This window comes from Cyrtonyx montezumae, unplaced genomic scaffold (genome assembly GCF_038088225.1).
Source record: "Cyrtonyx montezumae isolate F1298 unplaced genomic scaffold, pur_monq_1.0 scaffold_3, whole genome shotgun sequence".
Taxonomy (NCBI): Eukaryota; Metazoa; Chordata; class Aves; order Galliformes; family Odontophoridae; genus Cyrtonyx; species Cyrtonyx montezumae.
The window spans coordinates 89,388,109-89,401,522 of NW_027072034.1; the positions used below are offsets into that span (position 1 = coordinate 89,388,109).

At 41.1% G+C, this 13,414-nt stretch overlaps 1 long non-coding RNA gene across 1 annotated transcript in view; it reads right to left on the reverse strand.

Annotated features, from left to right (window-relative positions):
• Positions 1-308: 308 nt before the first annotated feature.
• LOC136052345 (uncharacterized) overlaps positions 309-13,414 on the reverse strand; it is a 50,853-nt gene continuing 37,747 nt past the window's right edge. Inside the window, exons 2-3 of the long non-coding RNA XR_010622540.1 lie at positions 1,193-2,066; positions 309-1,055 (exon numbers count right to left, since the gene is read on the reverse strand). This is a non-coding gene — a long non-coding RNA (uncharacterized LOC136052345). The remainder of the gene's footprint in view (positions 1,056-1,192; positions 2,067-13,414) is intronic.

The window sequence follows — 13,414 nt, forward strand, 5'->3', positions numbered from 1 at the left end:
CTATGCATGCTGAAAGTCACAGAAGGAAACAGGAAGCATTAGTATTGGTGATTCCCTACTGAGACACAACAAGAAGCCCATCTACCAGCCTGATAGTAGTCGAGAGAAATCTACTGCTTGCCAGGAGCTACAGTCTAGGATGTTGCAGAGAGACTGCTACAAGTGGTAAAAAGCACACTCATATCCCCTACCTATTTTTCATATGGGCACCAAAAATGGGTTACAGAATAGCCTGGGCAAGGTCAAGTGGGACTTTAGGGTTATGGGGGCAAAAGTGAAAGGGACTCAAGCAGCCTTCTTCTCTATCTTGCCAGTCTGACATGGGGGGTTGGGCAGAAGTCAACACACCATGCAGATTAACACCTAGTTTCATTGCTGGAGTCATCAACGTGGATTTGGTGTTTATGACTGTGGAAGACATTTTGATGAATACAGATTACTGTAGAGAAATGGGATCCACCTGTCTAGGAAAGAAAGGAGAACCTTTGCTGGCAGGTTGCTACTCAGTGTACTGTGCCCTGAGTATGGGGCCTTAAGTCACATGCTCACCCGCACCAGGAAGGAAGAATGCACCTACAAGAGTAGGGAGGAGTGTCCCACAACCTTCCAGAAAGGTTCTTTCAAAAGCGTTAGAAAGTCAAAGGCCTAAATGAAATGCCTTTACACAAATGCATGCAGTATAGTAACAAATGGAAGGAGCTAGTCGCCACCAATCACATGGAAAACTACGACACGTTATTGCTATCACAGAAAGTTGGTGGAATGAATCATACACAATTGGAGAGTTGCTGCCAATGTTCAAGACAAAGGAAGGCAAGGAAGAAAAGATAGGGAAGTTGCCCTTCATGCAACAATCAGGAATGATTGCACTGAACTGTTTTTGAAGAACAGCAATGCACAGGTTGGGAACTTGAGGGTGAAAATTAGAGGAAAGGATACTGTGCAGTTGATGTTCACCAGATCAAGGAGAGTAGGAGAGAGTTCTTTCTTTAGCTGCTAGAAATATCATGCTTGCAGTCACTTACCTTGTTAGATGACTTCAGCCACCTGGACATCTGTTGAAGAAACAACACATCAAACTGCAGTCCAAGAGGCTACTGGATTGTCTTGAAGACCTAGTAGAAGTGAAAAAGAGCCCAACTATAGGAGAGGTGTTGCTGGATCTATTGCTCACTAATGCTGATGAACTTACCAGAGAGGTCAAGACTGGAGGTAGCCTGCAGTACAGTGATCGTGCCCAGTAGAATTCTAGGTCTTGTGGAGTACTGGACAGGTAAATAGTAGAGTCAGGACTCAAACCTTAGAAATACAAATTTTTGTCTCTTTAGTACACTAGTGTGTTGGATCCCTTGTGAACTGCTCACAGATATAAGTGAGTGAATGAGAGTTTGCAGATATTTGTATACATTTGTCTTAGAGCTCTCAATTTCAGTAAGCACGGAGACAGGCAGGAGAGACTTGAAAACAAACTAAAACACACACACAAAAAAAAAACAAAATGCATAGGCAGTGGAAGCAGGGTTATATATCCTGGGATGATAGGGATATGACATGGGAGTACAGGGAGAGGGTTAGAAAAGCCAAGTCACATCTGGAACTGAACTTGGCTAGAGATGTAAAATCTAGCAAGAATGATTCTTTGAAGTGCATATGACAACAAAGGAAGATAAAAGAAACTGTAACCTCATATGAACAAAACAGGAGACCTGGCTAAAATTGGCATGGAGAAAGCAGAGTTATTTGATAAAGTATCTCCTGTGGTGTAGATCAGCAAGGGCTCTAGCCACAGTGCCCAGACATCAAAGGCGGAGACTAATAGAATGAAGAATAACCCTCTGTACAAGAGTATCAGATTCAAGACCATCTGTGAAACCTGAAGATGCACAAGTCTATAGAACCCGATGAGATGCATCCAGAAGTCCTGTGAGAACTAACAGAGAACTGTGGAGACACTATTAATTATATTTGTCTAACCCCCCTGCCAAAGCAGGCTCCTTAGACCAGGTTGCACAGGTAGGTGTACAGGTGGGTTTTGAACATCTTCAGAGAAGGAGACTCCACCACCTCTCTGGGCAGACTGTGCCAGCACTCCATCACCCTCGCTGTTAAGAAGTTCCCATACACATTTGTGGGCAACTTCCTATTCCACAGTTTGTGGCCATTTCCCCTTATCCTACCACTGCACACTGCTGAGAAGAGTCCAGCTTTGTACCTTTGCCTCCTGCTCCTTAGATACTTATAGACGTGGATCAGATCCCCTCTGAGTCTTCTTTTCTCAAGGCTGAACAGACCCAGGTCTCTCAGCCTTTCCTCATAAAAGAGGTGTTCCGTGTCCTTTATCATCTTTGCAGCCCTCTGCTGGACTCTTTCAAGGAGATCCCTGTCTTTTTCATACTGGGGAGCCCAGAACTGGACACAGTACTCCAGATGAGGCCTCACCAGGGCAGAGTAGAGGGGGAGGATCACCTCCCTCAACCTGCTGGCCACACTCTTTTTAATGCATCCCAGGATGTCATTGGCCTTCTTGGCCACTATGGCACACTGCTAGCTCATGGTCAACCTGTTTTTCACCAGGACCCCCAGGTCCCTCTCCTCAGAGCTCCACTCCAGCAGGTCACCCCCGAGCCTGTACCAGTGCATGAAGTTATTCCTCCCTAGGTGCAAGACTCTACACTTACTCTTTTTAAACCTCATCTGGCTCCTTTCCCCAAACACCCCCACCAGATCATCCAGTTAGTAGAGAAGCCAACAGTGAAGAGAAATGGCTAATTGTCATGAGAAAGACTAACAGGAGGAAGCCTCCCTCAAAGCCTGAGGTGCCTCTGCAGAACAGCTTCCAAGTTCTGTAAGCTGAGGAGGAAAAGGAAACTGTAACATCTTAGAACTAAGACAGCCAGACGAGCTCCCTGTTGCCTAACAACTACTGCAACTAAGATAAAGCAACAGGTGATAGTAGTGGGTGATCCTCTTCTGAGGGATACAGCCACCCATTTGTCATCCTGACCTCCTCTCTGGAGAGTTTGCTGCTTACCAGGGGCCTGCATAAAGGATGAGGGAGAGATTGCTAGACCTTGTACATCCCACTGACTAGTACCTTCTGCTGCTCTTTCATATCAGCACCACTGACACAGCTGTGAGCAACCTACAAGGAAAAAAGATCAAAGTCTAGGCCTTTCCAAGTTTGGACGGGAACATGGGCAATTTTCTGTATACTCTGGGCAATTTGTTTAACAACTTTACCATTATAATCAATCTTTAGACAACAATTAGAGTCATTCAATTTGACACAAACAATCTATTCCTTAACAACATACCAAGCACTAACTGGCAATAGCACTTTTGCAATGCTATTATCAGTACCTGTAGCACTTGTGATTTTAATTCTCAGAAAGCATATATAGTCCAATTCAACAATATGTGGACTTGCCATGTAATATTTTCAAAGATGATTTGGTATTTTGCCAGGACCATAGATGGAACAAATATGTTTTCTAATAGGCTGAGTGAAGATAACTTCACCACACTGCAACACTGCATGTTGTCTCAAAGTTAAATATGAATAGAATTGCCTATTTGAGCATCTCAAAAGTGATTGAAGTAATGATATATATATATACTAGTTTGACAAGTTCAAGTATTGTTATAATATATAGAACTTGCAAGGGATAGTGTGTGTAGGATATCCCATAATATACAACATACAAGAAACATACACAGAAACATACACATTACTTAGCAAAATATAGACACTTTCCAACAGCCATGTTTTGGATGGAACTCCTGGATTCATGTTACAACAAACATCTCTCTGACACTGAAAAACATCAGTAACATAGTGGGTTTCTTTTTGTGACCACATCTGACAGATATTAGATGGGTTCCTTTGTTCATTTCCCAGTTTATTAGGAAGTAGGCAATACCATAGCGGAGTTACATGCAAATCATAATCAGTTTGATAAAAAGGTGTGGAAGAAGGGGTCAAAAGGAATGGTATCACTGTTCAGGGAGTAGCCAGTAGCCAGCATAACCTGTGAAAGCTCTGAATCCAAGTGTGAAGTTTAACAGATAAAGAGGACAAAGAGTGTCCTAAAGAGGACAAAGAGTGTCCTAAAGAGGACACCCACGACAAACAGAAACATGATACTATGCAACTAAAATATGTAACGTAATCAAGAGGTATATTCAGGATTCTAGTGTGATCAAATCTTCAATATGCGTCACAAAACAAAAATGATTAAAGTAATCTGCCTGCCTTTCTGTGTTCAGTCAAAGTCCCATAGGTGTCTTCTGCAAAACAAAACAGGACATCAGCTTGCCCTTTTGGGCCTTGTTAATATGGTTAAAATGAGTGAATAATCCAGAGAGTGGTAATTTTATATTCCTTTTCCCAAGCATCCTTAGCTTTCTAAGCATATTTAATAGGTCGTGTCCTTTTGTTGTAAGCTTTCTAATGTGCATCCAACCTCCACCTCCCAGCTCACTTGAGAGGGATGAAGGCATTAGTTGCCCTGACATCGTAGTGCCTGTGATGATTCCAAAGGGGGGCACTCGGAGGTGGAGTGTCACTTCTTTTGTTTTGGCCACCCATTAACTAACTCCTCTAACCTGTCTGTAGATAATCCATCCATTAGTTCTTGCAGAATGCCCTTCTGCCAGCCTAGCAAAAAAATATTACATTTATGATCTATATTTTGCCCACTTGGTTTCACTGAAAATGAGACCATTTTAGATCCGCTGTGGTCCCAGTTAGATAGAGGAAGGGTTGAAATGGCCACTGCACGTCTCACTCCCTTTGTCTCAAATTTACTGGTGGAAGAAATCACCGATCCACATTTTCTCCCATAGTTAATTAATTCTTGGGCAACCTCCCCCCATGTCCATACTTTGTAACCTGTATTTTTCCTTGTAGTCATGTACCTATAGGTATACAGGAAGCCCCCTAATTAAAGGGGTCATCCTCTCAGGATTGACAGGCTAATGCCTGTCATAGATGATTCAAGCTGCAGTTTTCTATCATACATCATTTAAAGACAAGCAGCCTTTTGAACACTTTCTACTAATTGATCAACTGTCCCAGTAATGGCAAGAGGGTCTCCCCTTTCTAGAGGATTAAGACCACCTGCCCAATAGGCAGCCCTCAGTGTTAGGGACCAGGGAGCACAATTGTTGCCAGTAGTTAAAAATACTCCTGGTCCCCAATAACCTTCAGCTTCCTTTTCAGTTAACAGTATTTGGTCTCCACCACTGAGACTAACCCTCCATACATACTCTGTCTCTGATTCTTTTGGAGAACAGACAAAATCTCTTCTCAATTTTGCTAGTTCAGTGGCTGAAAAGGGAATTTCCTTAATGTTCATCTGAGGGTCCATATCCTCACTGTTATCAAATGTATATTCAGTTTTTATCAAAGGACATAATTGAGCAGGGAAGGCATCTAATTTGTCTAGCTCTGCCTTTATTCCTTCCAGTCCTAGAGGATAGATCTTTTCTTGAGGCAAACTATGGGTAACAGTGTCACTAGTATCCTTGCACATTGACTGCCCCTTCAGAGCCTCTAGTAAGAGAGCTGAATCATGTTTTTCATTTTCTAATTGCCTTTTGAGTTCCTCTGTCTGTTTCTGCAGAGTTTTAACCAATTCCTGCAGTGACTCTATAGTTCTGTTTTAAGCTGCTGGTCACAGAATTTTATGGTAGTTTGGTTCTCTGTTTTAAGCTGCTGGTCACAGAATTCTATGGCTTTGATGCCAAGAAATCCGACATAGTAACTTGACAAACCAATGAAATATGTCAAGCAAGTATTCCCTTTATTACAGCTCTGGGTGCATGGGGGAATCTCTCCACCAAACATGCACACCAAAGAGAGAAATGACTACACATTTAAAGGCATAACACATTAATATTCATTACATTCCAAAGATGGACAGAAATTCCAAAGCGAGTGACATCTGTGGTGGTAAATTTCCAGATGTTAAAAGGGATTACATTATGTCGCCAGCAAATCTGCCTCCTTATCTTCACAGACTCCCCCACTGAGTTGCAAACAGCATTTCCACTTATCTTCTCTGGACCCTCCACTGTATTGTAAACAACCACCCTACACATATCTTCATGGGACCACCCTTGTATTGAGTTGTAAACAGCAGCTCTCTTCAGCAGTACCTGCAATTTTATGGTCCCTGAGTTTCTTCCTAAAGTTTCCTGTTTGCTTAAGATATGATGCCTAGTTTAGATTCAATCCAATTCAATTTCTTGATTCAGCTTCAATCAGGGCTGAACCCAATACTGCACAAATAAATGCCTTCCCTTTTCCAGCTCGTGTACGAGCGTTTTTCTGCAGGACATTAATACGGTCTGAAACACTGCAAATTATGCCAGTTCTTTCATGACTGGGGTCTACCCCTGTTAACGAGGGTCTAGCACCATGCCTTTCTAAGAGGTCAAATAATACGTCTTCATTTTTCATTGTGACTACATAGTCACTCATTTCTCATTTCTCAATATACAGAAGAGTCAACACAGAGAGAGGGGCACGCATCCAAATGCAAATAATCAAATCACTCCTTCATTTACTGAGAGAGGAGCACGCAAAAGACAAAGAGGCTCAATCAACACCTCTGGGTTTCAATATGTAGGGTGCTCTTCATGGGGAAGTGCATATATGAAAAGAAATGCTAATACGAAAATCGCTCCTCACCTCCCTATGAAGCCTTCAAACACCACACCTAAGTTAGGAGGCACCCTTAAGTTTCAAAATGTGCAGTAATCTTCATGGGACTCAAAATTACTCAGTAGGTCCCCGAGAGGTATATGCATAAAAAGTTCCAAAGAAACAGTTAAGTTTCGGTATGTGGAGTGATCTTCCTGGAGAGGTACTCACGTTTAAAGAATTACTCCTTGCGACTCCAGGAGGTGCACACAGAAAAAAGGTTCAAACAATTTAAGTTTCAGTATACAGAGGGATCATCTTGCAGAGGCACACACATTTAAATAAAAAAATAAATATCACAGCTCCAGGAGGCACACACAGGAAAAAGATTCAAATTTCAGACTTAAGACTCTATAGGTGGAGTGATCTTTCTGGAGAGGCATTCATATCTAAATTATCAAAAATATCACTCCGGAAAACTCCAGAAGGTACACACATCAACTATGCCTGGAAGGGCAACACTCTCACTGTTGGGTATCCTGTCTGTAACTCCATTTAAAAGTGTCTCGCTCCAATTTATATGAGGGAGAAGAGGTTCTTTTTTAAAAAATATGTATATGTATACCCTGTCATAAACACTCAGAGTCCAATTGGAGATTTATTTATTTTTTTTAATCACAGGAGTGGTCTGGCATTAGAACAGGTTGCCCTAAGAGGAATCCTCCAGTCCACTAGCAAGAGAACATCCTGCTCTTTTCAGCAGAGCAGGATAGGTTTTCTGCTTTTGCTGTCTCCTTCCTTCATATCTATCTCCTTTCATACTGGAAAATTATGCTAGATGATCTTACCACTAAATAAAAGGTACTAGTACTTCCCATGAGCTCAGAATTCAGGTGTTCTAGTTTATATGAGTAAGACAATTAACACGAGGAAGAACTTCCCTAGTCTCTCATACTCCTTGCAATTCCTCTTTGGCAAATTTATGCTCTAAAGCAGTACCAAGTTACCTATTTTAAGGTAACTGTTATGTCACAGCCTGAATTGATGACTAAGCACCTGCTGAAGTGGGCGGCTATCTTAGGAAGCACTAGTGCAAACAATTCGCCTGTGCTTCCAATGTGACCAGAAGGGGCGGATCCAGGGTCTGCCCCTCCGTGGGCTCATTTAAGGGCTAGCCTCTGAGGGGAGAATTCTCCTGGATGAAGGCTGGGGAAGATTGTTTGGTAGTCAGAGACCCTTGTATTAGCTGTTTCCTATATGTGTTTACTGACATTGTGCCTGGTACAGCAAAGAATGTATTAGAAGCAATTTCCCTGGTTCCAGGGATGAACACCTACATTAAAAAGTGTAAATTCTTCCTTTCTGACTAGTTGAGGGCTGGAAGTGGAATGCAGTGTTTTAATGACCTATACACTTTTTCTTTTTTTTTCTTCTTCTCAATTCCAAGCAAGACAATATACACCCTTGGACAGTGAGGGAAAGTATATAGATACATACGGATAAATAACATGACTGCCAATCATAGAATCACAGAATAATAGAATAATAGGGGTTGGAAGACCTCAAGGGACCTCAAGAGATCATTGAGTCCAACCCCCCTGCCAAAGCAGGTTCCCTACACCAGGTTGCACAGGTAGGCGTCCAGGCAGGTCTTGAATATCTCCAGAGAAGGAGACTCCACAACCTCCCTGTGCAGCCTGTGCCAGTGCTCCATCACCCTCACTGTAAAGAAGTTCTTGCACACATTCATGTGGAACCTTTTATGCTGCAGTTTCTGTCTGTTCCCTCTTGTCCTGTCTCCACACACTTCTGAAAAGAGTCTGAATATGATTGCCTTTGCCACCTTTTCAGTCTATAACCACATCCTCTGAGTACAGATGTTCACATACATACAGAACCACACAAACACAATTACCTGGTCCATAAAAACAAGTGCTGCCAAATGTTCACTTCCTCTAGGCCCTCTAGAGGGGACTGAAGGTGGGCTATTGGTTAGATCAAAAGGGTGAAGCCCTACAGCAAGTCTCTATTTCTTCTGCAGTATCTTGTAGGTTTCCCATTGTAAATTACACATTCAGCTTATGTGATGGAAAAGGACAAAGTTCCCTTTCTTCTATATGTAGGTACCTGTGTCATGTATTATTATGCACCTGTTTTATGCAACTAAATTTGTTCATTCACAGTTTGGGGTCTGACCTGAAAATCTATTTTTAGATAGCCTTATGTTCTGAGCAGAGATCAGAAATTGAAAGGCCTGTGCAACTGTGAGCTGAAAGTAGAGGTGCACAGCATGCTTGAGGGCCACTGACCTCTTGTGGAAAGAGGAGAAAACATTACTTTCTTTCCATACCACTTTCAGCCACACTCTACAAAACTGTGATAACCTTTTGCCTTAAGATTTTAAATGCATAAAACCTCTCCAGAAATTGGAAGTTGAAGATTAGCAGAAAAAATATTGCAGAAGCTGAGGAAGTAAAGACAGGATAAAAAAGATCTTCATAAATGAGTAGAGATTAAAACTGAATCTCAGTTTACTGGTTTTTTTTGTTGGTTTTTTTTTGTTTGTTTGTTTGTTTTGTGTGTGTGTGTGTGTGTGTGTGGTTTGGGTGTTGGGGTTTTTTTGTTTGTTTTTTGGGTTTTTTGGCACCACTTTATCCTGGTAATAATCATGAAACCATCAAAATATTCAAAAGTGAAAAAAAACCCCACAGATGTTTGGAATTACTCAGAAAAAAAACACAAAACTAGACAAATCTATCACTGAAATTAAAATGAATGGGTATTATATATGGATATATATATATAGATATTATATATGCAGTTACTCTTTCTCTGACCCACCACCTTTCTGATGAAGTATCTAACTGGACAAGAGACAGCTAAAGGCCAAAAGGAACACAGCAGCTATAATAAAATAACATAACTTCAAAAGTACAAAATAAAGAGAATTTAAAAAAGCTTACAGACTCTCAATGGTTGAAAAAGGAAGTGAGTAGGGAACCAGGCTTTCCTTGAGTGTGAGAATGTAAAAGAAAGGGATCACCAAAGCAACCAAATCAAATGAGACAAGAAAAAATGAGGAAATGATTCTTCATGCTGTATGCATGAAGAACTTGCAGAACTAAAAGATTACAGATACAAATTTTCTTAATATTTAGCAAGTAATAAGTCATATTAATAGAAGGATAAACCATTAAGAAGTACTAAATGTCTAGCTAAGGAAGGCTTCAAGCTACAGATTACTATGGGGAGAAAGCACCCAAAATATCACTCTAATTATTCTCATCCAGCATATTGCTCTTGATACCTGCTATTGAAAGAGAAAAAAAAATCACTGTCTGACCCAGCACAAATTCTTATGTTATATATTCAGCCATGCTACCACAAGATACATTGCTAAATCAGAAAGGAAATTCAGAATGGGACTGACCATTTGTTGCTTACCTACATGAAAATTTAACACCAAAATAACCTAGATTGTATCCTTTCTATTATTCATGAAAATTTTTATATGCAACTTGCATTGAAATCAATGAAAGCTCCCTTCCACCTAGATATGACATATGATGACTTATTCCAAGGAAGATTAAAAAAAAAAAAAAAAACACCACAAAAAACAGTAATACCTCATTTTTTATGCTTATCCTGCAATTGCCTCCTTCTTACACAAGTTCATAGAATCATTTCACTTGGAAGGGACACTTAAACAACATCTAGCCTAGCCCCACTGTGATAAATAAAGACATCTGGAGCTAGATCAGGTTGCACAAAGCACGGTCAAGTCTGACCTTAAATCTGCCCAAGGACAGGGCATCCATCACCTCTCTGAGCAACCTGTTTCAGTGCCTCACCACCCTGGTAAGTAATGTTATTGTAAATTCAAGTGATAGTCAAAAAGTCATATGTTGACTGGGAAAAAAATTGATCACATTAAAAATTAAAAGGCATTTCAATAATTAAGTAGAGACATATGCTACATAACACAAAGCACAGTAGAGATTAATTTTATTCAGTTTACAGGCATGGTTTGCTCTCACTGAAACCATAAATGTAAGGCACCTAGTGGCATTCATTATCAACAAAAGAGCCTTCTAACAGAAGTGATGTATGGCCATCTGGAGTCAGTAATTGGGAATTCTGGATAATTCATTTATAAACTAGATATTAAAATAACTACTGAGGCTGCAGCATCAGCATCTGAAAGATGAGGAGTGCCAGAATTAAGATTTCATACGCTAGCTTAATTTGCCCCCCTCCATGTTGTGTTCTGGTTTATACTACAAAGTGTTTTTGTTTTTCTTAGTAATTATTGATTTATTTTTAATGGACTCAGAAGCCGTGTTCTATAGAAACAGCTTTGGAAGGACAGGTAGAATGAATTCTTGCCAACTTTTAAAAGAAGCAGGAAAGGCTATGTAAAACAGAGTATTATGAAAAATGAAACTTGCGGTAGTAACAGCTGAGCACTACTGTAACATTCCTTCTCACTTAGTCATAAGGCAAACTTTCATAGATATTTATCAGGTGCATGTTCTCCATTTAAAGTTTATCTGAATTAAGATCCTGTAGGAGTAGGTGGTGCAACTGAAGACACTGGAAAAAGTAAACTCCATATAGAAAAAAATCCCAAGCATATTATGGTATGCATTCTCAGAATTAGCATCTATTGTTACAGCATTATCTTTGACAATTTATTTTTGCCTCGGTTTGCCATCTAAAAATTGAAATTGCTCATTATTTGTTCAGGACTATCAAGACAACTGTATAGATAATCATATAGCCCTTAGAGTTGGAAGGGACCTCTGAGGACCATCTATACCAACTCCCCTGCAATGAACAGACATGTACAGCTAAATCAGGTTGCCCAGGGCTTGATCCAGCCCTGGATTAAGCATGGAACCATTTTCTCTTGTTCTGTCACTGCAGACCCTGCAAAAGTCTGTCCCATTCCTTCCTGCAACTCCCTTTTAGATATGGAAAGGTCAATATCAGCTCAGAGCCTTCTCCACGCTGAACAGCCTCAGTTCTTTCAGCCTGTCCTTGTAGGAAAAGTATTCCATCTCTTGGATCATTTTTGTGATCCATCTTTGGATGTGCTCCAACAGGTCCATGTCTCTCCTGTACTGTGTACTCCACATCTGGACACAGTACTCCAGGTGAGGTCTCACTAGCACAGAGTATAGGGGCATGATCAATTCCCTTGACCTGTTGGCCATGCTTCCCATGATGCAGTCCAGAGTATGGTTGGCTTTCTGGGCATATTCCTGGTTCACGTCATCCACCAGTACCCCCAGGTCTTTTTCTGCAGGGCTGCATTCAATCTTTTCATTCCTCAGCTTTTATAATGGGGGTTGCCTTGACCCAAGTGCAAGATCTTCCATTTAGATATGTTAAACCTCATGAGGTTCACCTGGGCTCATTGCTTGAGGCTGTCTAGGTCCCTCTGGATGGCATCCTGTCCCTCTGGTGTAGACTGCACCTCACAGCTTGGTGTCACCAGCAAATCTGCTGAGAGTGCACTCAACCCCACTGTTAGTGTCACTAATGAAGAATATTAAAGAGAATTGGCACTAACAACTGGGGGACACCATTCATCACTGATCTCCATTGCAACTTTGATTCACTGACCACCACTCTCTAGACTCAATTCTGCAGCAAGTTCTTCATACACTGAACAATCCACCCACCAAATCTGTATCTTTCCAATTTGGAGAGAAAGATGAACTTACCTTCACTCATAGTGTTGCTTCTCCAGTTCCCTGCTTCAAAATCATTAATTTAAGGGCTGTGTGAGAGCAGTTATCAGAGAAGACCAAGTCAAATAAGTTGTTGAGTACTATAGACTTCTCCTTGTCTGTTGTTACCAGCCTTTCTCACTCACTAAGGGGTGGCACACCCTCTTGGACTTTCCTTTTCTGGTTGAAGTACCTGTAGAAATGTTTCTTGTTCTTCTTGGCACCCCTTGCCAAGTTCAGTTCAAATTGGGCCTTGGCTTTCCTGATGCCATCACTCCACAGCCTAGCAGCTTTCTTATATTCTTCCCACGGTACCCACCCTGATTGCACTGTATTTGCACTTCCTTCCTTCTTGCTCTCCAGTTTGACCAGCAGGTCCTGGTTCAGCCATGGTCTCTTGCCTTCCTTTCTCAACCTCCTACACCTGGGGATGGAGAGCTCTTGCGCCCTGACAAAATCTTCCTTAAAGCTCTGCTCTGCATCCTTGCCCATGTGGACAGTTTCCCAGGCAGGTTTTGTTGATTAACTCCCTGAAGCTAGCTTTCCTGAAATTTAGCATCCTAATTTTACTCTTTGCCTGTCTCATATCTCTCCGGAGCATGAAGTCAACCCTAGCACAGTCACTGCAGCCCAGGCTGTACCATATCTCTGTACTCCATGTGGTGCTTGTGAAACAATTAAAAAAAAAACAAAACAGTTTTCACAGAAGTATGCATTTAAAATACAAAAGTCACACATTAAATGAGCACTAAGAATGAAAAAAAAGCATGTAGTCAATATAAGGATCTAATTATTAACAATATGCCCTTCCAGACAGTCCAGCTTCTTTAGTGAACGGGCATATTTATTTTGAAGTTAATCAAGTTATGTTATCAAAAGAAAATTTTGTCTCAAGACCCTACTTCCTCCAAAAGAAAAAATGATATTAGCAGCAGTAGGTTTTTGTGGATGAGGAAAAGGTGGAAGCTGTTGAAATTTAAGGAACACCTTGCCCAGGAGTTTCCAAGTACTTCGGCAACAACACAGAAACACT